This window comes from Triturus cristatus, chromosome 5_1 (assembly GCF_964204655.1).
Source record: "Triturus cristatus chromosome 5_1, aTriCri1.1, whole genome shotgun sequence".
In the NCBI taxonomy this organism is placed as follows: domain Eukaryota; kingdom Metazoa; phylum Chordata; class Amphibia; order Caudata; family Salamandridae; genus Triturus; species Triturus cristatus.
The window spans coordinates 712,104,035-712,125,401 of record NC_140587.1 but is presented as its reverse complement, the minus strand read 5'-3'; the positions used below and the strand labels follow the sequence as shown (position 1 = coordinate 712,125,401).

General features: G+C 46.4%; 1 protein-coding gene across 2 annotated transcripts in view; it reads right to left on the bottom strand.

Moving 5' to 3' along the window:
* The window catches only part of TRAPPC8 (trafficking protein particle complex subunit 8), a 1,257,619-nt gene that overhangs the window by 460,210 nt on the left and 776,042 nt on the right, over positions 1–21,367 (bottom strand). The gene's annotated exons all lie outside the window — the stretch shown is intronic.

Here is a 21,367-nt window from a genome sequence, read left to right as displayed (position 1 = left end):
TCTTATTTCTGGGGCAAGACTTGTAGCCCTTTTTAGTCACTTTGGGGCCTGATTCAGTAACCAAATTGGCACAATGGCTAGCAACTTGTCCTGCCTGTGCGCAGGGGAGCTCAGCAAAAGAGTTAACTAGCAGTGAGTCAGATGAAATGCAAGTGCCTAAAGATACATTCCCAGATAACAATACCGGGGGTATAACTGGAGTGATAGAAAGGCGTCTTTCAGTATTCTCAATAGCTGAGGCTACTACCCCTATGGTTTTTTGCAACATTTTGTCAATGGCAGTCAAGCTTGGAATTTGCGCTACTGAGGCTGCATTTTGTCTAGTAATCGGGCGAGAAGTGGAAAGATTTGTTTTACCCATATTGCAACAACTGCAAACTTAATAACTAGAAACCTAATAAACCCGTAGTTCGCGATTTACGATAATACCTTTACAAACATAAATATTTAATAACAATAGACAGAAAACGTATCCTATATCGCCTAGCTTAGGCTGAACAAGAATGCAGCAGTTAAGTTGAATAGTACCAGAGCGAAATCCCAGTCCTGAGTCGTCGGGAACCGCCAAGGGAGTAAGCCTGGCCCGGTCTCCTTTGGCCCCTGACGGCCGCAGACGGCCCGCCCTTTGCCTGGGCTTCGCCGGCACGCGTCCCGCTAAGGATCCTGGGCACAGTAGTCCTCAAACACGCTGAATGCAGGTACTGGCTGGACAAAGTTACAAACGATGCTAGAAGAAAGAAGGCCTGCTCTGCAGCTGCTAAGAAGAGGAAGACACCAACTGCTTTGGCCCCAGCCCTATCGGCCTGTCGACCCTCGAACCTGCTGAACCTCTCTTGTGGCCAGCAACCTCACAAACCCCGGAGAACCCGGCTACCTTTTGACTCTCAGCCCCCTGGGACTTCCATGAGTATAGGCTCTACTCAAAAACTACTTCTAATCCCTGGCAGCAGCCCGGAACCGCGAACCCAGCACACTCTGCACCCGCCAAGCCTTGCCTGTGCCGGAGTGAACAAAGACCACGAGGACGACCCCACGGCGACTGTGACCCCGAGTCCGGCACCCAAGGACCTCCCTCGACACTCCTGAAGAAGCCTGCAGCCTCAGAATCAGGTGCCGCCCCAACCGCGATCAACAGAGGGTAAGATTTCCCAACACCAAAAGGCACCACTGCACCCGGCGCCCCACAGCCCCCTGTGCCCAATCCCGGGGTACCTACCTATCCTCCAACTACCCAACTTACCTCTCGAAGTGGTGGTGGCACCTGAAGAATCTTCGTCCCCGAGCTTGCAGTCTTTTTCTAAACCGGAGTTTTCCCATTGAAATCAACTGAGCACCCAAAGGCTCAAAAGCATCCTGCACCCAGCCGCCCGAGTGGCCCTGGCAGTGCAACCTCTATACCTATCTACTTCCCCACTTGCCCTGAGTAAGTGACCAGGAGCCCAGCTCCCACAGCCGCGTGGCCTGCTAGTCAGCAGCCACCAACCAAGGCCCCCCTACCTCTTATAGGATAACATTGGGCCTAACTCTCTCAGCACCTGGCCGCTCTTGTGCCGCTGAGGGTGAACCAACTGTACCTACCTGACCCTGGGAGACCCCTGAGTCTATGCCCAGAACCTTAACTCTGCCAGTCGAGTACTTACCTTTAAACCGATAACTCAATTTTCTCCATAGGGTAACATTGACTGGCTTTTCCTGAAATTTCTTCTAAGTGTGGACTTTTCAAAACTTTATATATTCACCAAAAATCAGCCGAGTAACGAAAACGAAAATACTGACCTGCTCTTAGGTGAGCTCCCAGTGCTGGATCTTGGTGCCCAGAACTGACTCTGAAAAATACTTACAACTGTACTTACCAGTAACCCAATTTTCTCCCATAGGAAATCATTGACTGTTTTTCCGTGAAATTTCTTCTAAGTGTCAATTTCTGCAAACTTTAAATATTCTTTAAAAATCGTATAATATCTGAAAACTTCATTACTTACCTGTTTTGGATAAAGGTCCAAGTACTGAGTCTAGGCATCTAGTACTGGATTACAAAAGTAACGAGAACATACTATACCTGCAACTTGAATTTTCTGCCATAGGGAATCATTGACTGTTTTCTATGAAATATTTTCTGTCAACTTTTAAAATAGCAAAATATTGTCTAAAAATCATCAAAGTAATTAAGTAGACTTTTATCACTTGATACCAAGTATTGACCCAGGACTGAATCTAGGATCCAGTCCTAGCATACCAAAAGTAATCCTAAAAGTAGTCTGTGGCAAATAACTTGAAACTTTCATTGAACTCAATGCATTATTGTGTTTAGAATTGGGTTGCCTATTGCAACCACTTGTAACTTTCTACAAAAGTCAATTGCATATTGCAAAAGTATTTATATAAAGCATCTCATTCTGAGAAAGTATATTTTAATACCTATTGTTGGTTCTAAAATAAAACAAGCATATATTTTTTATATATAAACCATTGGCCTAGAGTTCAGTTATTGAGTGTGTGAGTCCATTTGCTGGCTGGGAGTGTGCAACAAATGCTTTACACTGTCCTCTGATACTGACTTACTGCTCGACCAAGCTACCACTTTAAAGAGTAAGGTTATATCTAACTTTAGCCTCTTCCAAACCTCTGGGGACTGTGGACTCTGTACACCCCTGGGGACTGTGGACTCTGTACACCCTGTACCTATTTGGGAACAGTATATACAGAGCCACTTTCTCACAACAGTACATAATATACAAAGCAACACACACAGTGTGGAGAATAAACAGAAAGGCAAAAGAAATAACACACTGCCTTTAACAGTAACAAATAAATTTTGAGACACCATCATTAGAATTGTAGGTATCCAAGGGTGGACAACGGGGAGGTGGGTGGGTCAGTGACGAATCCACAGGCAGATACTGTATCCACCAGAAAAAGCATTACTGAAGGGAAGTAACTTGTTCTTCTGATGGATACATCTGCCAGTGGATTCCTCACCTTGTGAAAAGAGTCCCACAGCAGTCCCACTCCCGGAGGAGGGTGTCCTCCCTTCTATACTAGAAAATCCTGAAGGACGAAACGAGTAAAGTGTCCATCCCTCCTCACCTCGGAGTCCAAGCAGTAATGCTTCGCGAAAGTGTGGAGGGAGGCCCAAGTTGCCGCTCTATAAATGTCCTCCACAGGAACACCTCTAGACAAGGCAGACGTAGAAGACTTTGTCCTAGTAGAATGAGCCCTTAAACCCTCTGGAGGTTCCTTACCGGCCAAAGAGTAACCTATCTTGATGCACAAGACAATCCATCTGAAAAGGGTGCGCTTGTGCACCGCTCTGCCTTTCCTGCAGCCAACAAAGCCTACAAAGAGCTGGCCGTCCACTCGAAAGTTCTCAGTCCTATCAAGGTAGAAGCTCACCGCCCTCTTAGGGTCCAAGCGGTGAAGCAGTTCCTCCTCCTTGGAAGGGTGATGGGGAGGATAGAAGGTAGGAAGGGTAATGGACTGCCCCAGATGGAAAGGAGTTACCACCTTAGGCAGAAAAGCAGCCCTGGTCCTGAGTACCATTCTTTCAGCATGAATGGTCAAGAACGTGGGTTTTGAACTCAGAGCTTGAAGCTCACTTACCCTCCTTGCCGAGGTGATCGCAATGAGAAAAACCGTATTGAAAGACAACAGTCTCAAGGGACACTTGTGTAAGGGCTCGAAGGGAGAACCCATCAACTAAGTTAAGACAAGATTTAAGTCCCATTGAGGTACAATAAAAGGAGTAGGCCGAAACTTGTTTATAAGGCCCTTCAGAAATCGTAAAACAATAGGTGATTTGAACAAAGACGGCTGATCTGGCAAGCAAAGGAAAGCCGACAAGGCTGAAAGATATCCCTTCACAGTGGCTACAGCAAAACCTTGCTGAGCAAGAGAAAGAGCAAATTGAAGAATGTCAGATAAACGAGCCCTCAAAGGGTCAATAGATTTCTCTCCGCACCAAAGAACAAATTAAGACCACCTATAGGAATAGATAGATTTGGTGGAATGACGTCTGGCAGACAAAATTACATCTACCACATCTGGCGGGAGAGAAAAAGAATTCAGGTTGCCCCGTTCAATCTCCAGGCATGAAGGTGTAAGCTCTGAAGGTGGGGGTGTAGAACCTGCCCCTCCAACTGCGAGAGGAGGTCTGCCCTGAGAGGGAGACGGAGCGGAGGGCACGAGGAGAGGTGGAGAAGATCTGTATACCACACACTTCTTGGCCAATCCGGGGCGATCAATATGACTTGGGCCCGGTCTTGGCGAATCTTCCTCAGAACCCGAGGAATCAAGGGTATGGGAGCAAATGTGTAAAGGAGTCGAGTACCCCCACACAACTGAAACGCGTCCCCCAAAGCTCACTGCATTGGATACTGGAGACTGCAGAATGACGGGCAGTGAGCGTTCTTGTGAGTGGCAAACAGGTCCACCCGAGGAGTTCCCCACGTCCGGAAGACATGACGAACCACCTCCGGATGAAGCCTCCACTTGTGGTCGATGGAGAACTGCCGACTGAGACTATCTGCACGCACGTTCAGAACTCCGGCCAGATGATTTGCCATCAGACAAATCTGATGATCCTGAACCCAGGACCAGAGACGCAGAGCCTCTCTGCAGAGACAATGCAACCCTACTCCTCCCTGCTTGTTTACATACCACATCGCGGTAGTGTTGTCCATCAGGACTTGAACCAACTGACCGCGAAGGGAAGGGAGGAAGGCCTTGAGCGCCAAATGTATCCAGAAGGTTGATGTGAAGCAACCTTTCCGCCAGAGACCAAAGACCCTTGATCTCCAGATCCCCCAGATGCGCAGCCCACCCTAAAGTGGATGCATCCGTTATCACTGTGGCCACCGATGGAGGTAGATGAAAGGGCTTTCCTTGAGACAGATTGCCCTCCACACTCCACACTCCACCAAGACAGATCCGCTGCAGCTTCTCTGGAGATCCTCACAGACTCCCTGAGATCTCCCTTGTGCTGATACCACTGCCTGCGGGGGCACCACTGGAGTGCCCTCATGTGCCAGCGTGCATGGTTGACCAACAGAATGCAGGAGGCGAACAGACCGAGCAGACGAAGGACCTTCAGGACTGGAACGACCTCTCCATTGTAAAACAAGGGAATCATTTCCTGTATGTCGAGAATCCTTTGTGGAGGTGGGAATGCCCGACACACAGTAGTGTCCAGTATCGCCCCTATGAACAGGTTGCACTGAGAGGGCACCAGGTGAGATTTGGGTGCGTTTATCGAGAAACCCAATTTGTACAACAGCTGAGTTGTATCCTGCAGATGATGAAGCACCCTCTCTGGCGACTCTGCTTTGATCAGCCAGTCGTCCAAATAGGGGAAAACTGAAATCCCCGACCGTCTGAGATGGGCTGCCACCAGTGCCATCACCTTGGTGAAGACTCGAGGTGTAGTAGTAAGACCAAACGGAAGGACCGCAAACTGATAATGTTGCGACCCTACCGTAAACCGGAGAGATTTCCTGGGCGACTTCAGGCTGGGGATGTGGAAATACGCATCCTGCAAGTCGATCGACACCATCCAGTCCTCCTGATGCAGCGCTTGAAGTACCTGCGCAAGGGTGAGCATCTTGAACTTGTCTTGCTTCAGAAAAAGATTCAAGATCCTGAGGTCTAGGATTGGACGCAATCTGCCGTCCTTTTTCTGAATCAGGAAATACCGGAAGTAGCATCCCTGACCCCTTTCCCGCTCTGGAACCACCTCTATTGCACCTTTTTTCAGTAATGTCAGGACTTCCTCCTGCAGGAGAAGAAGGTGGTCCTCCGAGCAAGCACCTTGGCAAGGAGGGTAATTTGGAGGGAATTCCCGAAAGGGAAGGGCGTACCCATTTTCTACAAGATCTAAAACCCAAAGGTCTGTAGTAACCGATTCCCAATCTTGTAGAAAATGGGTAAGCCGGCCCCCCACAGGACCAGCATGATCCAGAATGGTGGATCTAGGGCTGCTTTGCATTGGTGGGAGGGGCTGAGGAAGAGGAAGAGGAGGAGGAGGAGGAGGAGGAGGAGGAGGAGGAGGAGGAGGAGGAGGAGGAGAGCTGTCGACCTCGAGTACGACCTCTGACTCTGCAGCTCTTATACAGAGTGTTCTGCTGCTGTTGCTGCTGTTGCTGCTGGGGCTGCCTTTAAGTACGAAAGGATGATCTTCCAAAGCCCTTGAACCTCCTGAATGAACCCCTATGCTGAGTTTGCAGACCCAGAGATTTGGCCGTGGCTTTTCTTTCTTTAAACCTTTCGAGTGCAGCATCCGCTTTCTTACCAAAAAGACCAGAGCCGTCACAAGGTAAGTCCAGGAGCGTTGCCTGCACATCAGGGGAGAACTCGGATGATTTGAGCCACGCACTCCTCCTTGTGGCAACAGAAGAGCCCATAATCCTTGCGACAGAATCAGCGGTATCCAAGCCACTTTGGATTACCTGACGTGCAGTCACCTGGGTGTCCGACAGTATCTCATTATAGTTCAGTCTATCTTCCTCTGCCAGTTGTTTTGCTGAATCCATAAGAGCATGGATAATCGGCCCAAAAAACAGGTGGTATTCGTCGATTTTAAAGCCATACTGGCAGAAGAGAAGACTTTCTTGGCTGACTGGTCTAATTTCTTTGCATCCCTGTCACTCGGGACTTGGGGAAAAGCATATGAAGATCTTTTGGAACAGGCAGCCTGAACCACCAGACTCTCCGGGGAAGGATGGGAGGTCAGAAAGACTGGGTCGCCTGGAGCCGCCCTATATCTCCTTGCAACAACCTTAGAGACCGCAGGAGCAAAGAAGGGCTCACGCCATACTTCCATTACCGGTTCAATAATGGCGTCATTAAAAGGAAGCAAAGGCTCTGATACAGAGGAGTGAGAGTGTAGAACCTCTGTAAGGATGTTTGGTTTAAACTCTGCAGTAGGTAACTGCAGATCCAGAAGCTCAGCCGCCTTTTTAATAACAGAGTGGTAGGGAGCCACATCCTTTGAAGGAGCATCAGCAGGAGGAGTAATCTCCCATTCAGGTGACAAGTCCAGGCCACTAGCCTCCTTCAATTCCTCAAAGAGATCGTCTGATTCCATCAGCTCACCTTCTTCCACTTCTTCAATCTGGTACCTCTGTTCCTCCAGTACCCTTTGAGCCTCCCTCCTGGATCTGATTCTCACAGCAGGAGTCGGCGGCGCCGTAAGCGAAATCAGACGGCGCCGGATCCAGCGTCGAGCGCGGATCCAAAGGAGCAGCCGGCGTCGAACGAGGCAGAGTCGGCGCCGGTGAAGATGGAAGCGGCGTCTTTGTCCTCGGCGCCGGTAAATGCCAAGACGGCGTTGCCGGAAAAAATGGCATGAAGGGAGCCTGAGGGTAAGCTTGAGGAACTCCCAAACTGAAAGCCATAGGACCCATGGGACACGAAGGCGCACCAGAGGGGTACAAGGCTCTAGAAAAGACCCCATACATCGCATTCAAATAATGCGTAGGATCTTGACCTGGGCCTGGAATCGGAGGATATGGCTCAGGCTGAGGCATCACCGGACTCGGGCCGATCGGCGCCGACGTTGAAATCTGCGGAGTCGAAGACTCGTCCGGAGCTGGAAGATCTTCAATTGGAACCGGAGACGACGCCAGCGCCGGAGATTGAGCCGGCGTCGGAGATGGGGCCGGAGCCGGAGAATGTTCCGGTGAAGCAGCAGGCGATCAGGAACAGAAACAGGAGAAGGAGATACAAAGTCCTTACGACGTCGAGAAGGCGAGGTCGATCTCGGAGCCGCATCCCTGTCCGATCGATGTCGAGATCCATGACTCTTCTTTTTCTTATGTTTCTTGGACTTGGTTGCATGCCCCGACGTAGACTTCGACCTCAACCTCGATGTTCTCCGACCTCTCTTCTCCTTTTTCATCCTGGCGATGAATAATTTGGCCTCCCTCTCCTTCAGAGCCTTTGTGCTCATCTTGCGACAGCAAGAACATCCTTCGACATCGTGGTCTGATGAAAGGCACCATACACAGTACTCATGCGGATCCGTTATTGACATGTGCTTACCGCACTCCCTGCAAGGCTTAAACCCGGACTTCTTTGTCGACATCTTCAGCTGCAGACAAGAAGAAAGAGAGATACCAGCAGAAAACAAAGTAGCCAACTAAAGCTACAGAGAGAGTCCCGAAAACCGTTAGCGTCCACGGCGCGGAAGAAAGGGAACTGACGTCATCACGCCGACGAGGTCTTCTTATGGATCCGGTGACGTCAGCAGAGTCGCGAGCGGAGCTGTGTCTCGGTGACGACGTCTTCGACCTCATCGGCGTGGACTGCTACAAAAGTTTCCGAATGTTACTGGCGCAGGGGATATTCACAAGGTAAGGAATCCACTGGCAGAGGTATCCATCAGAATAGCCCCCTCATCAACTGCTTGACGCTTATCTGAGAAAAGAGGAAAGGGTCATCACTTGATCTACAAAAAAAATGTTGCTTGGTGCACTCTTACAGATGAGTATATAAGCCATTCTTAAAAAAGCAGGAGTGGGTGCAACAGATTAATTGATTGTCTAAAGATGGTATTTAAGTGAATGATCTGGGGCAGAGTTACGGCACAGAGAAAGATGACGGTTTTAGTCTAAGGCTCAGGAAGCTTGCGGGAGAGAACACAGCCTGGCGCAAAATCATATATCCAAGATAGAAGTGCCCTAAAAACCCCAGGGGACGGGAACTGGCACTTTTGGACTGTGTGTCCCCTTCTGCAGGCTGTAGAGGTCTGCACATGATGGAGTCTCCCGGTCTGAACACCACCTAGGCTGCAAGCCATGGAGCAGTGTAAACAGCTATGACCTGAGCCCGCACCTGCACAGAGTGAGCAGTGAGGGACTGTCAGCTACAGGGAACTCACATGAATGAGAGACTGACGCATGGAACCACCACCTTACCTGTAAAGAGAAGGTCTGAGAGTGGTCTGGCGAGCATTTAGTGAATACACAAGGAAAGGCAGCAAGGAGAGAGTCACAAGCAGATAGAGAAATATCAATGCCATGGCTTTTCTGGATATAGTGCACCTTACACGCATGAACAGGTAGGACAAGTTTTCCAATTAGCACTTAAGCACAGTTAATATACTATATAGAGCCATAAAGTTCCAATATCTCAGCAAAAAACAATGTGAAGAGGAAAGCTTTGTCCACGAGACCCATGCTCAAGAAATGGGACATGAAGTATGGCCTGAAACCAGCAACGACTTGGGGGGCACTGCAAATGCGAAATCCAGAGACTACAAGGTACACAAGGATCTGAACGGTTCCTAGATAGTTTAGGGGACCTCAACATGGATACAATACCACAACCTGAAGGAAGTTGGCAACTCGCAATTGGGTGAGAAACCGCCTCATCATCTCCATGGTATGCAGGAACGTCGAAAGTGATTAGGACTGCAAAAGAACTCACACAAGAAGACTTACATGATTAATTCAGATCACCCTAATGACTACAGAGTTGTCAGAGGTGGAACCTGGCAACCCACCCTTCATTGCCTATTAGCAGAAAAAGCTGAGTTTAGCATGGACATTACAATATGTGGATTATAATTATTTTCCGATCTCTATTATGACTACTTTCACCTGTTCATTATTCTATATTGTTATCATAGGCACTATGAGTTTACTAAATTGTTTTGCGTTAGGTATAATCCTTTTCTTACTAAGTTCCCTGTTTACCGATGGACGTCCAATGGGAGTTTTCCCAGAGTGTTGTAATCAGAAGTTTGGTATGGATGGGTCCTTGCCTTGCACTGCCCAGTCTCACAGACCCTGCCTAGAGGTCATACCACCGTGCATGTGCTATATCTGAATAACCGCCTCACACCAGCCACCAACCTGCCTCACAAGACCGAGACAGATGCCCTATTGTGATGATCTACTAGTTACTATCCAGCTTGAGACATTTGAATTAGTATTAGTGGTTGTAAATACTTTCATATCCTCATCCACTGTACACAGGGATTAGGCAGCTTTGATTCTCTTTCTATGTAAATGGTGGGCAAGTGGTGGGAGACGATCTGAGGGGAATAAGTGAGGCTCCTGTAATCAGGCCCTCACATTCATCCAATACTTCCAACATGGCACCCCGAACCCTGAAATTTGTCTCCTTAAATGTTAATGGGTTAACTACATCAAAAGGAATAACACATTATCTTACTTAACCTCTAAAGATAGCGACATAGCCCACCTACAGGTGACCCATTTGACACAACTTGAGTCAGTAAAACTCAAGAGGGACTGGGTCCGTAGTTGTAGACGACCGCAGGTGAGAGCCACTGTTGACCCTATCATAGTAGCTCAAAGAAGAGCCCAGTGGCAATCTTCGTGCAAAAATCCCTGTCAGAAACAGAGTTACAGACTTGGTTGGACAAAGAGAAGCGTTATGGCTTTGCCATGTAACGACTTAGCAACAGGGTGGTCAGTTTGGGTTCCATTTATGCCCCAAACAAGAACAAATTGGGCTTCAAACTCAAACAAATTATAGCTAAGCTAGCAACAACATACATGACTTCGGGAGTGACTGCAACCTAGCTCCGTACCCAGTAATAGACAGGACAGGGCTGAACAGTGTGGCCAATAATAAAGACAGGTCATTGCTCCAAGACATTATACAAGACGCATTCTGCATCCCGCTGAGAGGGAAAGCTATTACTTCTCAACTGTACTTGGAACCTAGTCGAGACTGGACTATCACCTGAGTTTCCAATTAGTAACGCCCTTGACGCTGGATTGGGAAACCTGTCTGCCTCCATTTCTACAGAAATATGAATAAACTAGTGAGAAAACCCTGGCGCCTTAATGTTTCACTCTAGAAGATGACGGCTGAAAAAGCTTTACTAAAGTTTCATATAGTCATATTTAATAAAAAATTGGGCCTCCTACTGCCTCCATCAGCCCAAGTAGCGCAATCCAAGGCGTCAACTCCTGCGGGCGGCCCAGGACCACAGATATGATTTGACCCACACCCTCCCAAAAGGGCCTCAGCTCCGGACCCTCCCAAGCCACATGGTAGATGTCTGCAGCGGGAAATGCGCACAACGCGCATACTGCTTGCGCATCAGGGAGCAAATGTCGTAGGTGCCTTGGTCATATCGTCAATTTTTAACCTCTTCCATGAAGATGACATGCGTGAGCCATCCACCACAGAACAGCTTGTATGTAGTGGATGGCTCCAGCATACCTTGGCACTATAGGCAGGAAATCCTGGTAGTGTAAGCAAGAGAAGGATTTCCTATTGATATTTTCTGCCTCAGCTGCCGGTGAAGAGCTTACCCAGCAACCGAGGCAGTTCTTTTTTTCTGTGCAATGACGTTTGCTGCAGTTGGGGCACTGACCTCATTACAGAGAGAGTGAAAGTAGAATTAACATATCTGCTCACTTACTTTCTCTTACATCGATGGCAGGGACATATCTTACCACATCCAAAAAGGGGAGGGGATATCATTGGAAAGTAGATAATTCCAAAGTAGGTATCCATGCCGTAAACATGGGTGGGGGGTGGAATCAGTACACCTGGCAATGGGGCAGCCAGCCCAGGCATTTGGCCTAATCCCAACCCTGCAAAATCACCCCCAACAGCCATTCTGCACTCGCTCCCCCCAACAAATTGGAGGGTGTTTATCCTCAATCTGCCCCAGGGGGTCAGAAAAACAGTTGAGCCTGTTCTGGACTGGGGGCAAGGCACGATGCATGGGTGAGCAATTTTTGGATCTATTTTTTCCCTGGTGCCTAGCAGCCTCTATCCCTAGAGGGCAGATTTTGGGTAAACACAATCAATTCACCTCCATAGGAAACACTGGTGCACCTATTCTGGGATGGGAGCATGGTGTGATGCCTGGGTGAGCCACCGTCCCCCCACTTTTTATTTACTTATATTTTTGGACTATTTTACCCCGGTGTCTGGTGTTAACACATCCAGGGTGCAGAAAGCCTTATGCACCTGTTCTGGGGGTGAAACCAAGGCTCGATGACTGGTTGAGAAAACCCACCCCCCCCTTTTAATTTTTGAGAATATTTTTCCCCTCGTGTTTAGTGGCCTTTCTGTCCCCAAGGGGCATATTTTGGGTAAGCACGCTCAATCCAACCCTAGGGGCAGAAAGCCTAAAACACCTGTTCTAGGGTGGGAGCAAGGCACGATGCCCGAATGAGCCGCCCCACCCCTTTTAAACTTTAGTGAATATTTTTCCCCTGGTGTCTAATGGCCTTTCAGTCCCCCGGGGACCAATTTTGGGGAAACTCCCTGAATTCACCCCTCGGGTGGATTGAGAAAGAATGATGTACCTACTATAGGGGACAACACAGTGCGACATCTGAATGAGTCATCCCCCCACTTCCATATTTTTTGTAATACATTTTTGGGATTATTTTCTCCTGGTGTCCAGTACCTTTCTGTCTCCTGGGGCAGATTTTGGATAAACACTATCAATCCACACCCAGAGGGCAAAAAGACTGGCATAATTCCTGGGTAAGCCGCTCCCTCTTTTTATTTGGGCGGGGGTATTTTTCCTCTGGTGTCTAGTGCCTTTTTAGTCACCAGGGGAATATTCTGGGTACACACTCTCAATTAACCCCCAGGAGGACAGGAAAGGGGAGGGTGGCATGCAGAAAGACTGATTCACTCCAGAATAGGTGCAAGGATGGCGTGATGCCTGGGTGAGCCGCCCCACCACCTTTTTATTTTTGGAAATAAGTTTCCCCTGGTGTCTATGTGACTTTGTGACCTCTGGGGGCTGATTTGAGGCAATCGACCCCCAGGGGCAGAAAGCCTGATGCACCTGTTCTGGGGGCAGGGAATTTTGTGGATCACGCATAGTCCAAAAGTTTACATCACAGAGATGCAGGGGAAATTCACAATTTTAGGCAAAGTGTGATGTTTGCAGGGCACTCTGGGTAAGAATACACTGTGGGATCCATGAGCGGGACACCACCTTGGAGTTTCCTGGGTGTCTATTTTTCTGGGTCTGGTAGCTTTTCCTAGGTGGTCGCCAAGCCCTGGCCCAAAAACCACAGCTGTTCCTGTTGCCAAATCAGGTCATTTTTGTGACAGAAAATGTAGATGTCTCCACATTGTTTTTTGGACCCTTTCCTGTCATGGGCACACAAGTGAGGCACCATTTTTATCAGGGGAATGCTAGGTGGTAGGAACTTTGTGGCTCCCTGCAGATTACAAAACTTAAATGGGAGGAAAATAAATTTTCCAAGAGATTCTGGATAAAACACCTAGTCAGAGCCACACAAGTCGCCCCACCCCGGATTCCCCAGTTGTCTAGATTCGAAAATTGTACAGATTTGCTTGTTTTCCAAGGTCCCGGCTGAGCTAGGGCCAAAATCTACAGCTACCCACCTGACAATAAGAGAGTCTGTTTCTGAGTGGGAAAATGTGATGTGTCCATGTTGCATTTTGGGGCCTGTCCTATAGCGGCCAGTAGGCCTACCCACACAAGTGAGGTACTATTCTTATTGGGAGACTTGGGGGAATGCTAGATGGTAGGAAATTTGTAGCTCCCCTAGATTTGAGAAATTTCCATAACAGTAATGTGAGAAAAAAGTTTGAGGTCTGGTAGTTCTTCTGGTAAGAAAGCCTGGTGAGAGTCACGCAAGTCACTCCACCCTGGATTCTCTAGGTGTGTAGTTTTCAAAAATGTGCAGGCTTGCTAGGTTTCTCTAGATCGCTGCGGGCTGAGCTAGGGCCCAAACTCCACATCTACTCACCTGACAATATAAGAGTCAGTTTTCAGTGGAAAAATGTGATGTTGTTTTTTGGGCCCTTTCCTGTCGCGAGCACTAGACCTATCCACATAAGTGAGGTACCATTTTTATCGGGAAACATGGGGAAACACAGAATAGAAGAAAATGTGTTAATACCAATTGGATTACTCTCCATTTGTGCCAAAGTGTATTAAAGACGACATCTTGAAAAATACCCTCTAAATCACAAGCTAGTATGGGTATCCAAAAATTCAGAGATGTACAAATGAACACTGCTCCTAAACTCAGTATCTGCTGTACATTTCAGAAATAGGCGTTCTTCATACCCATTTTTCACTCTTTATATTTTACCATATGAATGGCTCTATACTCTACACAATGAAAAACCATTGTACGGTGCAGCTCAGTTGTTGGCTCCGAGTTCATCTGGGTGAAAAAATTATAATTATTAACAAAAAGGGTATGCAGTTCCTGATGATAACGCAGTGTGTGTTAGAATCACTAGGTCCCAAGGTGATGGTGTGAAAACGGTCTGATTGAACGGAGTAGAGGGTACTCCTTCTGGAAAAGAAGACCCTCACACACCCAACAAGCGGGTGTCTTGCTTCATCACCGGGTCTTTGCTCCTTATCGGGCCGGCAGTGCAATGCCCGATCAGGCACCCCGAGGGGGCCTTCCTGTCGGAGATCTTTATTTCCAAACGCCGGTGAGTGAGGTGTGTGGGGAAAACAGTTAATTAGGATAAATGGTGTAGGTGCAAGTGAAGTGAAAGGTAAGTGTACTAAAACAGGGTAGGTGATCCACTTCAAACAAATTTAATAAAGTATGGTCAACACCCTGATTAAAAACAATCCGCACATCTCTCACCATTAGGTGTATGAGTAATATGTGCTACAGAAATAAAAGAGGTCAACATGTTTCTTGCCTGGGTTTAAATTAAATGGCAATTCTTCAGGACCAATGTATACGGCTACCTGCACCTTTTTGGTGGTGGCCACAACCTCTAAGAGGTGTCAATGGTGGCCACACATACAGCACCCTAAAAACGTGTGGTGCCGTGTATACCAAGAACACACAACCTGTGAAAAAAACACAATTAAAATCATTGTTATTGTAAACGGTTCGAGGCATCTGGTTTAGTTGAGACAACAAGTGATGTCAAACATAAAACCGTGGCATGCGTCGATTGTAAGCAGATATTATTGGGACTTTATAGAGGCAAACAGCAGAATCTCAATTGAGAACTAACTCTACATTTTTAACCAGCATGATTCCTTTGATTATCAAAAACTCACCCCATTAGGCTGTGGAGACAATGTGGCCAGGGTAGGAATACACTAAATACTAGTGTCCTAAAAGGGAGGAAGGTAGATAAAAACAAACAAACAACAAATGCGTCAGATCAATAAGCGTCAAGTGCACTCAAAATAAGTTAGAGAACCCATGTGGTGGGATATCTCATGGGGAACATAAGCATATAAAATGTAGAACTATCACCCGATAGCACGAGGGCGGAAGCTTGCCACAGTGGTCACACAAACTAGAAAATGCTTAAACCAAGGCCAGTCAAGTACTAATGGAGTAAAGGATGACGCTGCCAGTAATTCCTGTATAACAGCGCAAGTGCATGGCAATTAAAATGTAGCAGGACTAGTCTCAGCGTGTATCAAGGAGGCACACAGCGGTTGTGGCAGCCGGTAATTCTACAAAACAGCACAAGAATATGGCGATTGAGAACAAAGCTGGACTAGTCTCAGCGTGGATCAAGAGGGCACTAATGCATCCGCCGTCAACAGTGCGTGCATATCCCGTGTACGACCAGTCTCTCCTGTGCAACGCTATGTCAGCTGCGACTCAAAGACCGCACGCTAACTCTCTAAATAGTACAGCAACTAAAAAGTAAAAAGTATACTCACGGTTGCGTTGTAGTAACGTTACCGTAAACCTAAAACCCCGCCAGCCGCTCAAGTCTGGTGATGGTCGGGTCGACTGGCTCACAGAAATGGGAGCCGGTCGGCGTGCTCCGTCGCTACGTCTAGGGCGGTCACAGGCGGATGAGGCGTGGCCACGTCCCAACTACTAGACCGCCAACCATGACGGCTGTACAGACGGGTGGGGACGCTAAAAGGGATACTATGGGAACTTAGTGTGTAGGCAGGGCTCCCTCTCGCTCGCTTGGGACCTAGTGATTCTAACACACACTGCGTTATCATCAGGAACTGCATACCCTTTTTGTTAATATTGATTGTTGGGCATGTATGCTGGACCTACAATAGTATTAAGCTAGTTTATTATTGTAAAAGCCCCTCCTTTCCCCTTTCTTGTTTGAGAGTTAATGCACGGGTTGACCCCGTGGGAAATTTAGGATACCAAGCAGTCGAATGTATCTGCGTGGACCATTTTATTAGTAGGCAGTGCTCAGGATTGACCTTGTCTACTTTTTAATAATATTGGTCTCTTTGGACCTTACCTCACAGTTTGCAGATGGAGGACTTCCAAGGGCTGAGCTTCGATGATGAAGCAGCAGCAATACTTAGAACACCATCACTGTTGGCCGCCGATGGCAGTGCTGCCTCTGGGAGCCATACAGAAGATTGGACATCATTATCTAACCTCAAACATGAATGGCTCAAAGTAACACTCCATGGAGCCATGATGACGGAATATTTAAGGGCAAATATAGCTCCCAATGGACTCATTGTAAATAATTTTCCTCGCCTGTTTTTGGAAGATGCACTATTTAAGAAGGAGTGGTCCCTGGTAGCATGGAAATGCACCAGGGACTGGCTCATTCTTATTAACACAGCGAAAAGAATAGCGGATGCTTTGTTAATTAAGATCCAAACAGCAGAGGGTGCGATCAAAGTCATTATTCAAACAACCACATATAAGACTAAATTAGCTGAGATTAATGCCGAACTTGCTGAAAATAGGGAATATCTGATGAAGCAGAAAATAACTAAACTTCAAAAAGACATCAAGAAGTTACGTTACTACAACGCAACCGTGAGTATACTTTTTACTTTTTAGTTGCTGTACTATTTAGAGAGTTAGCGTGCGGTCGTTGAGTCGCAGCTGACATAGCGTTGCACAGGAGAGACTGGTCGTACACGGGATATGCACGCACTGTTGACGGCGGATGCATTAGTGCCCTCTTGATCCACGCTGAGACTAGTCCAGCTTTGTTCTCAATCGCCATATTCTTGTGCTGTTTTGTAGAATTACCGGCTGCCACAACCGCTGTGTGCTTCCTTGATACACGCTGAGACTAGTCCTGCTACATTTTAATTGCCATGCACTGGCGCTGTTATACAGGAATTACTGGCAGCGTCATCCTTTACTCCATTAGTACTTGACTGGCCTTGGTTTAAGCATTTTCTAGTTTGTGTGACCACTCTGGCAAGCTTCCGCCCTCGTGCTATCGGGTGATAGTTCTACATTTTATATGCTTATGTTCCCCATGAGATATCCCACCACATGGGTTCTCCAACTTATTTTGAGTGCACTTGACGCTTATTGATCTGACGCATTTGTTGTTTGTTTGTTTTTATCTACCTTCCTCCCTTTTAGGACACTAGTATTTAGTGTATTCCTACCCTGGCCACATTGTCTCCACAGCCTAATGGGGTGAGTTTTTGATAATCAAAGGAATCATGCTGGTTAAAAATGTAGAGTTAGTTCTCAATTGAGATTCTGCTGTTTGCCTCTATAAAGTCCCAATAATATCTGCTTACAATCGACGCATGCCTCGGTTTTATGTTTGACATCACTTGTTGTCTCAACTAAACCAGATGCCTCGAACCGTTTACAATAACAATGATTTTAATTGTGTTTTTTTCACAGGTTGTGTGTTCTTGGTATACACGGCACCACACGTTTTTAGGGTGCTGTATGTGTGGCCACCATTGACACCTCTTAGAGGTTGTGGCCACCACCAAAAAGGTGCAGGTAGCCGTATACATTGGTCCTGAAGAATTGCCATTTAATTTAAACCCAGGCAAGAAACATGTTGACCTCTTTTATTTCTGTAGCACATATTACTCATACACCTAATGGTGAGAGATGTGCGGATTGTTTTTAATCAGGGTGTTGACCATACTTTATTAAATTTGTTTGAAGTGGATCACCTACCCTGTTTTAGTACACTTACCTTTCACTTCACTTGCACCTACACCATTTATCCTAATTAACTGTTTTCCCCACACACCTCACTCACCGGCGTTTGGAAATAAAGATCTCCGACAGGAAGGCCCCCTCGGGGTGCCTGATCGGGCATTGCACTGCCGGCCCGATAAGGAGCAAAAACCCGGTGATGAAGCAAGACACCCGCTTGTTGGGTGTGTGAGGGTCTTCTTTTCCAGAAGGAGTACCCTCTACTCCGTTCAATCAGACCGTTTTCACACCATCACCTTGGGACCTAGTGATTCTAACACACACTGCGTTATCATCAGGAACTGCATACCCTTTTTGTTAATATTGATTGTTGGGCATGTATGCTGGACCTACAATAGTATTAAGCTAGTTTATTATTGTAAAAGCCCCTCCTTTCCCCTTTCTTGTTTGAGAGTGAAAAAATTATAAACCCTACATATCCCAGCGAACAAAAGGGTGTAGCGGACATAACAGTATATTGCTTTTGTAAATCAGCCATTGTGACAAGATGGAAACGTTGCTACAAACGGCTGTTTTTTTCCTATTCTTTTTCAATATAGTTTTTATTTCAATAGTTAGTTTCTTTGGGAAAACCTTAAGGGATCTACACAAATGTTCCCTTGCTGAATTCAGAATTTGCTCTACTTTTTCGAAATGTATAGCTTTCTGATATCACCCATGGCTTTCACACCTGTTTCCACCACAAACTGGAAGTAGGATCAAAGAACGAAAATTAGGAAAAATGTGCTACCTCTTTGAAAAATGCCAAAACTGTGGTAAAAATGTTTTTCTGATTCAGCTCTGCATGCCCCCGAGAGCTGGGAAGATAGTTACTTTAGCACAGTGAACGTTTTGTTGATGCAAATTCTTTAGAGGGGAAAAAGCAGACATCTTTGTGGAGCACTGTTTTGCTATTTTTCCTTCTAAAACAAAATGTAGAAACATATTAGCTATTTTCTCGGTCCCTTCTAGGGGAATATACAAACCCTGGGGATTTTTAGAACTCCCAGGATGTTGGAAAAAAACAGAACACAAATTTGGTATGGATATCTTATGAGGAAGAAAGGTATGGGGTCTAAGCGCAAACTACCCTTAATAGCCAAAAAAGGTCTTAGCATTCTAAGGGGAAAATGCCTAGCAGCAAAAGGGTTAAAAGATAACAAAGGTTCAGAGGGCAGCAGCACAAATTCTATGGATGGCAGCTTAAGCCACGATATGTGGGTAGGTCATTACTGACTCAGAGTTGACCATTAGCCAAAGAATGAACCGACAACTAGAACTGGAAAAGGACATCAAATGCGTATTGCAGAAATATGCCGCAGACCCAAACTTGAAAAGTCATAGTTCACAGTGGGCGAAAATGGATCTGAAACCTCTATAAACATCCAGGGCAGAATATACGTTGTATAAGCTTAAAACTTCCCACTCTGAAAAGTGTGATAAAGCTGGCACGTTACTGGACATGCAAGTCTCTACACCTCTTAATTAGAGAGGGACAGGAAATTTCAGGAAAGGTGATTTGCTCACCTGGCACTCCCAAACTCAATGGAGAGTGTATAGAGCTTTTAGATTGGGAAATTACGGACGATGAAATAGCACAGGCAATTTCTGACCTTTTATATAATCAAGCCACTTGGGAGGCTGGGTTCCCCGGAGAACTTTACAAATGAGTCCTGAAAGAGGCAGTGGACTGGTTTTATAAAGCTTACAAAGAAGCAAAAATAAAGACAGTATTTAGCATCCCATTCCAATAAAGCATTGATCAAAGTCCTCCCGCATGTCCAAGGACTCTCAGAAAAAGAAACTAGCCCAATCACTTGACACAGAGAAGGCATTTGATAATATCACACTCTCCGGAGACTGGACTTTGGGCTAACGTTATTGCTACGACACCCCCTCTGCTCAGGTTAACTAAGGAGGTGGCTTATCAGACCTCTTCCCGACTGATAGAGGGATATGCCAGGGATGTCCCTAGTCACCTTTGTTCTTCAATTTGTCCTTGGAGCCCCTGCAACAGCTATACATGAATTGCACAAGGTGGTGCATGTCCCTGCATCAGCACACCCTTCAAGATGTTTTTGTATTGCAAACAATATACAGCTCACACTTACCGATTTAAATAGCTCCCTTCCAGCCCTTATGTCAGTTATAGCAGACTTTTCAGCTATATCAGGTTACAAAGTCAATTGGCACAAGAATGTGGCCTTACCCATGTCGACCGTCAGAGTGAAGGACGCTGCAGCAAACTAAGGTTCCAATGGGAAACCAGACAAGCTAAAATACTTGGGGATATATGTTAGCAGGGGTCTCGAAAGAATGATCCCAGATTTTCTAGATCAAATCATAATTAAACCAGTATGCATTATGAAAAGAGGTCCTAGCTGAATATATCACTATGGGGTACAAAACAGACAGTGAAGATGGTAGTGGGTCCTCGCTTTACATTGTGTGTTACTGATGACTGTCAGCACCTTGTACTTACAATCCATTGACAAAGGGGTTTTTGCTTGGGGTAAAATTAAGCCAAAGCTGAATATTTGCCAAATTAATAGCTCATTGAAGGTGGTGATGTGGGTCTGGCATGTATTGAATACTACTATACAGCACCCCAGTTATCACAGCTAGTGTATATGTAGCCTAATTTGATAGATGGTCCCATCCCACTGAGTCCATCTAGAAAAGGAACTCATACTTGGGGGAAAGAACCTGCAGGTGCTGTAGGATTATAAAACACAGACATCACTGTGCAAGAATCCTATGATCTAAACAATGGTGGCAACCTAGATATACTCTCAAACTGTTGAAGAGTGATGCACAACTGAACGCCTAAGCAGTTGTGTGAAATAATACCAGTATATGTGCAGGGAAAAGACCTGTGGGGGACAGACCTGTGGGTAATGAGTGGAGGAGGGCAGCAATCTTTTCAGAGTTCATTGAGGCCGAAGCAGCAGCAGTAGTTGAGAATCTAGAATCCATTTTGTCTACTCTCGCACAACTGCAAAGAGCTACAAAGTTGTCATCTTCAAATGGTAACCCCTGTTACCCCTCACCCTTTCCAATCTCATATATTGCTACCTATAAACTTTACCCAAACACATATCGTACCCTGACATATCTTACATGTCATAAATCCATACCATTATTCAGTTGTGACATATCCAGCATATGATCTGGGAGGGTGTTTTTACCTCCACCCCAGCTTCCTTTGTCCCATCTCCCCTTTAATTCCATTCTTCCCATTCTACCCGTTATTCCTCTTTTGACTTCCGCCGTCCAAACAGGTGGCTATAAATTTCCGTGAGAGATGGGGCATCTGGGACTTTCACCGCTGACCTGCCTTCCCTCATTCTTGTTCTTATTCGCTGTATAAACAATAGGCCACAAATGATTAATAATCACCACCTACACTACCTGTCAAATATAACCCTTTTAGAAGTGTACTGTGGAGAGCATGCAGAAATGTATAGTAGTGATTCCAGATTTCTCTTTTATTT